General features: G+C 37.1%; 1 pseudogene; it reads left to right on the forward strand.

The window, feature by feature from the left end:
- Positions 1-3,121: 3,121 nt before the first annotated feature.
- LOC114006528 (olfactory receptor 4P4-like) overlaps positions 3,122-9,897 on the forward strand; it is a 21,498-nt pseudogene continuing 14,722 nt past the window's right edge.

Below are 9,897 nucleotides of genomic sequence, written 5' to 3' on the forward strand. Positions count from 1 at the left end.
TCATGTAGTGCAGGGGCTTACAGATGGCCACGTAGCGGTCAAAGGCCATCACGATGAGCAGGATGATGCCCACGCCACCAAAGAAGTGCTCCACAAAGAGCTGGGTCATGCAACCTTCCAAGGAGATGGTCGTGCTTTCAGAGAAGGAGTCCACAATCACCTTGGGGTCGATAACAGAAGAGTAAATGACATCCAAAAAGGACAAGAAAGTAAGAAAAAAGTACATAGGTGATCGTAGATTCTGACTTGTAATCACGGTTACTATAATGAGTAAGTTTCCCAAAATTGTAGCAACATATATGATTAGAAACATGGCGGAAAATATTTTTCTTAGCTCTGGGTTCTCTGTAATACACAAAAGGATGAATTCTGTCACATTGTTTTTGTTTTCCATTTGTCAAGTATTGACATGAGTTCCAGCTGAAAGTTGGGAAACCTAGAAAATAAACATGTAGTTTTATTTAGTGATTATTAGGCCTCTTGTATTTCCAGGATCTTGGGGAACTTATTGTTCATAATTATACATTTACTCACCCTCCAGACACTTGACTTTTAAGAACCTACCAAATAGGGACCAGCACATGGTGTAACAATTATGTTGGTAGACTCCCATGTATTCTACTGCATTTTGGTTCCTGGACCCAATGGGCTTAAAACACACACTGGGTAAGTGTATGTGTGTGCCCCAAATCATGAGAAAATGGAGAAGAAGGGATTGGAGCTTGACCATCCTCTCTTGGGGATGGTTTCTCACTTTCTCTCTGTGTCTTTGGAAAGCACATGTGCCCTAAAGCAAAAATCTCTCAAAAAATAAAAATGCACTAAATAAGGAGTTTAAAATTCAGACACTTCATTAATTCACGTTCACCTCATGTCTCTTCGTCTCACTTTATAAGTAATTCTTTCATATGAAATAAGTTTCTCTTTGTCCTTCTCCTCCATTTATAATTAATTTTTAAGAATTATTTAATTATTATTATTACCATTATTATTATTGTGAATTTTGCTACAGGACACATGCATTCACCAGAGTGACAGAGAGAGAGAGAGAGAGAGAGAGAGAGGAAGCAAGCCACCAGGTCCAGGATTCAAACCTCAAACTACTATCAGCCATAGTGGAGCACAGTGCTTTAATCACCACCCTAACTGCTGGCTTCTATCATTGTTATTTTTTTAATAGCCAACTTCATTCCAGGCACTGGAAAACTCTACAAGTAACTTTATATTACATAGAAAAAAAACAAAAACAAAACAAACAAACAAAAATATTCACTGTCATAGAGTTTCATAAATGAGTTTAGTAAATATAATCAAGGTTGCATAGATAGTGAGTGGTGAAGCCAGAAATGTGCACCATATTTTCTGAGTTCAGAATCAATGCTCCCAAACATAAATATTGCTTCTCTTGTAATTACACTAGGAATTCATTATTTACCCATGTCTATGCTAAATATATTATAGTTATTATCCCGTTTTACCTTAAAAACTATCATTTGAAAGGGGTTATTCCTTCTGAGCTCTTTTTTCAAATAATGTGGTAATTCTCTTATAATTTTGTGCTTTGCTTCTAAATGATTAACATCTATCTAACACTAGTCACTATATAGTCCTTGACTAATATCATTCAATGATGAAGATGACAAATGTTAATGGCATAGCAAAGATTCAGATGTATGATATAATGATTCAATGGAATCAACCTAGGTCATTATTACAGTATCCTCTGTCTCATAAATAGAGCATAGAATTCCTCAGTATAATTTTGATTACAACAAGGAACCAGATGGTGGAAAAGTGAGAAAATACGACACTTTGTAAGGCTTACACACGTGGGAAGTTTCCAGATTTACATCTGGAGGCCTCCCTGATTATGCTGGACACATGTGTTCCTATGACCTGGGGCTGGCTGAGGTTGACGGTAGATCATGGCAATTAGACCCTGTTAGGGGTGCATTCTTTCTCTTTCTCTTTGGCTTAGGGAGGACATATGAAAACACAATAGGCATGCATTCTGTTCCCTGGGCTCTGAGAGGATGAAGGATTGGAGAAATGGGATTGTGTATTGACCAGAGCCTGGAGGGTGCTTTCTCTCCTCTCTCTCTCTCTCTTTCTCTTGATCATGTCTTGACCAGAGCCTGGAGGGTGCTTTCTTTCTCTCTCTCTCTCTTTCTCTTTTTCTTTTCTTTTCACTTTCATATGTCCATGCTGCACTATATCATGTGTACAGGAAACTATCTGAAATTTTCACTTTCATATGCCCATGTTAAACTATATCATGTGTACAGGAAACTATCTGAAAAATCATAACAATGACAACACCTAATTCATTAACTTTTAGGTTGACTATGTCATGGGGCGCTATTTCATATAAGGTAGATAAATTACCTTAGTTAAACTTCATAATATCACATTAAGGTACCTTTACTATTCTCATAACTGATGCCCTAGGAATTTAAGCAGTTTTTACTAGATTATGTAACTATTGTGCTGTTGTGCTGGCATTTGTACATTCCAATTCAAATTTTTATCTACTCTGCTCCACCACTGGAGAAAAGAACAAATTACGTGGTGTTTCAGAAGAATTACTACTGCAACCAATGTGGTGCTTCAGAAGAATTACTACTGCAACCAAGAGGAAATGATGCAAGGGAAACCTGCTTCCTTTTACAGAGAACTTCTAAACAGAGGCTGTCTTCCACATTTAGGACTTTTGCAGAGTATTTGCTTTACATTAATATTTGGATTATACCTCTCTGTGACTACTAGGAGATCACTCCTGGTGTGTAATCACCAACACCATTCCCACCCCTTACACAAAGTGCCGAATAGCAGGAGACTAGAAGCGTCCCATGTTATTTAATCTCATCCTCTCTCTCTCCTATTTCAATAACAGAGATCTTTTCCTGGAGTAGTCCTTGTGAAGTATAAGGAGCTCTGACTATGCAGTCAGGAATGAGAAGTAGGTTTGATTCCAGGTTTCTTCTATTGTTATGGTTTGGGCTTACTATTGAACCTAAGGTTCCTCATTTGCAGTATAAGGATAGTGGTTTATTCTATTTCTAACCCTAACGACTGAATACCACACTAAGTAATTCATGAAGAATAGAGATTCGCTCAACTCATGGATTTGGAGGTCCAAGCCCAAGGAGACACATCTTTTGAGGGTCTTCTTGCTCCTGGGGACTCTCTGCAGATGCTTGAGGGGACACAGGACACCACATGGTGAGATATGTCATGTCTGTGTGCCATTCTCTTTCCACTTTGCAAATCACCATGATTCAATCATAGGGGCTCCTTCCTAATGATTTATCTAATCCTAATCAACTCCTTCAAGTCTTTTAACACCATATTTGATTAAATCTTCACCCCTTCACAATTAAACTTCAACACATGATTTTGGGGGTGGGGGCATTCAAGTCATAGCAGTTGATTCACTGGATGAGTAGCAACAGGAGTGACTCTGAACTCTTCAAACACAGTCATTCTAATTTACAGTTCTTATTTGCAGTAATTTATGTTTCTGGGTAATATTTTCTTAGATAGGTGGCTTGTTTCACCTATAAAAATTGAAAGCTGCACCTCTGTGTAATATCTAAGTCCTGTCCACCTCATGCTTGAAATTTAGAGCAATTCCTTTTTGATACAGGAAAGAGCTGAACATTCCCACATAATATTGAACTCCTATCACGAAGTCCTTATTAATTGGAATTACTAATTGGAATTCATTTTATGTCTCTTTATTTATTCCCTTGTCAGTCCCGCCCACATAGAACAAGAAAACTCTCTTTCCACACCTGTCTTTTAGTCCTCATTAAACGGTCCTTGATTAAAACACAACAAAGGGACTTGTAAATCTCAGCCAGGCTACTACTGACTTTTTAAAAAAATTATTTATTTATCCACTCATTTATTTTTTAATTTAACCAGAGAGAGACATAGAGAGAGAGAGAGAGAGAGAGAGAGGGAAAGTGAGAAAGCAAGCCACCAGGTCCAGAACTCAAACCATGGTCAGCCATGTGGGAGTATCCAGAGCCTTAACCACCACGCCATCTGCTGGCCCCACTACTGACTTTGTAATCTCAACCTACCCAACCCTCAATTCTGCAGCAGCACAATTACTGAAAAACAAATGATAACTACTCTGATTGCATTGCTTAGTATTGATGGCCAATATGCAAATGACTTTTCCTTATTTATTCATTGCAAGTAGCCACATAAAACCTTATGATTATCTGAGTTTTCCAAGGCAGCAAGTGAGGTTTAGAAAAATTGCATAATGGGCCAGCCAGTGGTGTGGTGATTAGGATAGTTGGATCCCACATGGCCAATGATATAATCCAAGTTCCAGATCTAGGAGTTTGAAAACCACAGCTGATGCTTGTTCATGCATGCCTCAAATAGGGAAAAACAAAGAAAGGATTAAGGGGTGGTGTGGCCACCCCTCCAGGGTATGCTTTTTCACTTTCTCTCTCTCTCCCTCTCTGTTTCTGTCCAGTGAGTGCATATGACCAATAGCATAATTTATAAAAACAAACAAAGAAAATTAAAAATTACATAACTTCATTATAGTTTTTTTTCAGGCATGTGATTAACTCCAAAACATAGACTACTACCTGCTATGCCTTTTAGCTCCCCCGCACACCCCTGGAATATTTCTGCCTCCTGACCCCTGCTGTAAAGGTTAAAAAAGGCAACATTTATAAAGATTGAGAAAACAGAATTCACTTATTTAAATTGGTTTCCTGGTCATGTCTTCAAGTCTATAAGCTCCAGATTTGGCTACTGCCTTTACCATGACCTGTATCAACCATTCGTTCTCAATGGCTGTCGTCACTTTACCACCAAGTCTACCTTTTCATAAAACATTTTTTTTGCTATGTCATTATTTCATGTTTATTATATGTTTCTCTTATTTCCACAGGGAAATGTACTTTTTTCCACAGGACACATTGGCACCAAAACACGTCAAGACATTTTGTTAGTTGGAAAGAACCTGCAAAGAACCGGATGAACACAGGTAGTAGTGCCACCCCAGCCTCCAGGTGTGCCAGAAATTGGTCTGGCTGTGATTTCTGTCAACCAGGCTCAATGAGGCTGTTTAATATGGCTGTATTTTTTTGTTTTTGTTTTCTGGTTTTTTTTTTTTTTTTTTTTTTTCCATTTCTATGTTTAGATAGGCTTCAGCCAAAACTAAGAACTTCACATTACCTTGAACTCCAGTCAGGTCAGTGATGAATCACAGCTCAGCTCTCATGATAATTACCTTCACCATGTGTCAGTAAGAAGTCTTCTTTTAAAGGCTGTTCTTGTGTACACAAGGACAATTATAATGAATGTTCTTCTTTTTTCTTTGTGAAACCCCTCCCTTATATTTCCAATTATTTAAAGAGACAAATATTCTAAAACAATGTCAGATGTGGCCCATCTCCTTAAATAAGGAACCAAATAAATAAATTTTAAACAATAGCAATAAAAATAACTATGTACTGAAAAAATGAGGGAAAAAAATTATTTAAGCCTTAAAGCTACACTGTGGCTAAGAGAAAGGAAGACTGGGGGCTATTCCCAATAGATGGAGCAGATAGCAAAGTCCCAGAGGTGGGGATTAGGGAGATTGTATGGTGTAGAACAGAGAGCAAAGGCCCCGAACCACATACACCAAGTTCTAATTTTGATTTCTGGAAGATGCTTTACATGCATAAGTTACTCGTGATGGTTTATTCTTTTAGGTAGGCATTTGTACCTAGAAAAGGTGAACTTGTACATGCAATTCAGTAATATAATTATGCAACCATAGATCACAAGACATACACACACACACACACACACACACACATATATATATATATATATATACTTCGTATTTTAATGAATAATTTGTCACTGATAGAGTTCAATGCTAGTATATATAGAGTTATGTTGTTTCAATTTTCTGCAATTTTAACAATGCTGTAGCAAAAATCTTTGTATGTTTGTATATACGTACTTACAGGTTAATCAGCCGTCCATATCTGCTGGTTCTACATTCATGGATTTGAACAATCTTGAATCAGAAATATTCAGAAGAGAAATTGGGTGTATCTGCTCTGAACATGTAGAGGCTCCGTTTTGCTTGTTTAAACTTTGAAATGTTTAAAGCAGAAGCCTCATGAATTTAACCTTTCTGACTCATCAAAGGATTTAATTTCTCTTCTATCAACAACAATTTTTTAAAAGGTAACTAAATAGAACCTTTTCCAAATCATTCCATGCTCCTTTATCAATTCTGGTTGAGTGTATTTTTAGATGAATGTAGAAAAGTTTTGTTCAGCTTTTTAGGAGATACATCAGGAGCATACATTCTGCTCTGCATGACTGACCCAGGCTATAAGGCACAGAGCACCCATTTGAGCACCCGTGACAGCACAGACTTGCATCATTCTGGTTGCCTCCCCTGAGGCTGTTCTCAATTGATGGAAGGGCTGATCTTTAATCCAATGAATTTCCTGCCAAGTGCGTTAATAATAGGGTATTGTCAGGGGCAAGAATATCCCCAAGGCCAGACAAATATGCTACTGCAGAAGCTGAACTCTAGGTCACAATCCTTATCATTCAGTTATTTGTTCTTCCACTGTATCTGTACTGCAATTGCAGAAGGCTGTTTTTTCACAGTAACTAGAATCTATGATCTGGAAGGAACTTGAGTCAAGCCTTATCTCTAGGTTTCATTTCCCATACAGGAGATTTACATGAACTCATTGCATATTGTATGTTATTGTGATCTAAACATTTATCTCTAGGCAGAAAAAGTTGATTTTAATGATTTACAATTTCTTAAGAAATGACATTTTCAAAATAGTGAATTACAGCTTTGATTTTTTTCTTGTCGTAAGTCTGTTTAATGAAGTTGCTGCCTTGGTATTCATTTTTAGGCCTGACAGAAATTGTTTAAAACCCAGTCATACTTCAACACCTTTGTCCAGGTTGTTTGTGATATGTTCCACTCATCTCTTATCTTACTGACCCACAATCCAACACATCCTACAGTCACTATGATAAAACTTAATGGTTGGCACCAGAAGATGGCATAATGGGTACATTCTGGACTCCCATGTAGTTGACTGCAGTTTAAGTCCCAGACAGCTGGTGGCTTAGAACTCATTCCAAGTGCATGTGTGTGGGTGCCCCAAATCTTGAGAGGAGAGTAGAGAAGGGATTGTGGTGTGGCCATGCCCTCTAGCAGGTGATTTCTCTCTTTCTGTCTCTCTGGTGAGCACAGCATCCTAAAGCAAAAATCTCTCTTTAAAAAAGAAAAAGTAAAAACTTGGGGCCAGCAAATGGCATAATAGTTATGTTGCTGGACACCCATATAGTCGATATTGGTTTGAGTCCTGGACTCAGTAGCTTAAACTCATGCCAAGCACGAGTGTGTGTGTGCCTAAGATCCCAAAAGGAAAATGGAGGAGAAGGGATTGTGGTGTGGCCATTTCCCCTGGGAGGTGATTTCTCACTTCTGTCTTTCTCTTTCTGGGAGCATACACACCCTTTAGCAAAAACATTTCTTAAAAAAAAAAAATGAAAAAAAAATAACCTTAATGGTCAATGTCAGAATCATGTAAATCAGTTCTACTACTTTAGGTCCTCTCTTACATGCTCCTCAGCTATTGGTTGATGTTCCTGCTGCATCTGGACTTGTCGTCAACTTCATGTGGATACACATACTGTTCTGAGACCTATGAGTAATAAATAAAATGCCTTCTTTATCATGAATTTTATTTCACTACTTCACTGTCTCATCTGACATACACATACCCAAACCTATCTTCTCGCTGGTGAGAAATGTCTTTTACAGTAACTATCTTGGCACAAATAATTTGGACACAAGTCACAGAAATTTACGTACCATAGATGCTGAGAGTGTGAGAAAAGTGACTTTTCATTCATTCCAACACCTTCCAAACCCAAGGCAAATAGAATGAAGCTCAAGAAAAGTGCTAAACACAAGTACACAATAGAAACAATGGCTATTCACAGGGGATAGAAATACACTTTCCATATTTTGAAAGGCTTTATTAAAGTGATGAGCAAAAAAAGGTTAGGAAGCTTTTTGGAAAATGCAATAGTTTCCAATCTTAGTACTTAATGCTTTATTCTAAACCATTTTTCTGAAAATATGACAATAAAGTTATCATTTTAACCAAGATATTTAAATGTTTAAAATTATGTATGTGATTTACAGTAATTTGTACACAATGAGATATTTTGAAAAGTTCTCAAAATGGTTTGGAACTTGAAATCTAATCTAGATTCATTTTAATTTGATTTACTTTCACCATACATGGTCAATGATCTGAGTATACAAGTTTTCTTATACTTTGGTTCTACATATTTTAGACATTTGCCTTCTGTAAATATCTATTGAGAAACTACTATATGTATTCTAGGTTCTCAAGATAAAAGAGAGAACAGAACAAATAAAAGTCTCTGTCCTCATGACCTTAGATTTTTGTCAGGGTAGAAGAAAATAAATAATAAATCAACAAATAGGTAGATAACATGTTTTATTAGAAGTTTATATATAATGAGGAGAGTTGAGGCCTTCCTTCAGAAGAGGATTCCTCATGGCTCCTGCGAGCTAGTCATTTCAGGGAACAGGAGAAATGAAGATTTTCTACTCATAAATCAGCCTTCAACAAACAAAGCTAGCATGGTAGGGAGCCTCTCTGGCCTTCTATCTCTGTCTCTGTATCTCTGTCTCTGTCTCTCTCTGCTTCTGTCTTCTCATTTTTTTATAATTTTTCCTTTTTATAATTTTTTTAAAGGTAAAATTTTTCTCTTGTTCTCAGCTCCACCTTTTGTTTTGTTAATAATCCCCTCTGGTCCTTCCACCCTTGCAGGAGCTTTGAGGCCTTCCTTCAGAAGAGGATTCCTCATGGCTCCTGTGAACTAGTCATTTTGAGTGGCACACTAGAACACCACAAGGTTTTCTATTTTTTTAAATTTTTTAAATTTTTTTATTTTTTGTTACTTTTTAAAGAAAAACAATAATTACAATTTTTTTTCTTTTTTTTTCTTTTTTTCTCTTTCTTTGTTGTTGTTTCTCTCTCTCTTTTTCATTTTCTTTTTTCTTATCTCTCCACACTTCAATATCTATTTAATGTGTTTCTAGAGGGACCTAAGGGCACTGTAGCTAAACATCCAAATACTATTAGGGTTATTATATTCCTCAGTATCTACTGAATCGACTGCACCAGCGATCACAACAGAACAGCAAAGAGATTCCAAATCATCTCTTTCTGCTTGCTCCTGAACACTCAGATTGAACTTAAAGAATTCAAAAGAAACACACCATCCATCTGATGACAAGAAATCACCGCAGGACCACAAGAAATATGGGAAATCAAGAAAATACCTCTCCTCCAAGGGAAAAGAATAACTCCTCTTTATCCACAAGCAGTACAATGCAAATCATGGAAATGTCTGATAAAGAATTTAGAGTATTCATAATGGCGAAGCTAACAGAGATGGAAGAGAAGAGAGATAATGAACTGCTAAAGAGAAAGGAGAAAGAAGTTGACGAGTTCCAGGAGGTGAGGAAATTCTTGCAATATCTAAAGGAGGAATTGCACGCTTTACAAAAGAGTCAAACGGAACTGATAGAAATGAAGTCTATAATACAGGAAGTCAAAAGTCAGAAAATAGAATCTCAGACATAGAAGAGAAAATGGCTGACCTAGAAAAATCCACCACAAAGACTGAGATAATGGTACAAAAATTTGAGAATAATAACGAGAAGTACTAGATACCATCAAACGTGCAAACATCCGGATAAATGGCATTCCAGAAGGTGAAGAAACCCATAAGGGCATCGATAATCTATTCCATGAAATCCTGCAAGAAAACTTTCCAAACCTAGAG

The sequence above is a fragment of the Tupaia chinensis genome, unplaced genomic scaffold (assembly GCF_000334495.1).
Source record: "Tupaia chinensis unplaced genomic scaffold, TupChi_1.0 Scaffold148617_1, whole genome shotgun sequence".
In the NCBI taxonomy this organism is placed as follows: Eukaryota; Metazoa; Chordata; class Mammalia; order Scandentia; family Tupaiidae; genus Tupaia; species Tupaia belangeri.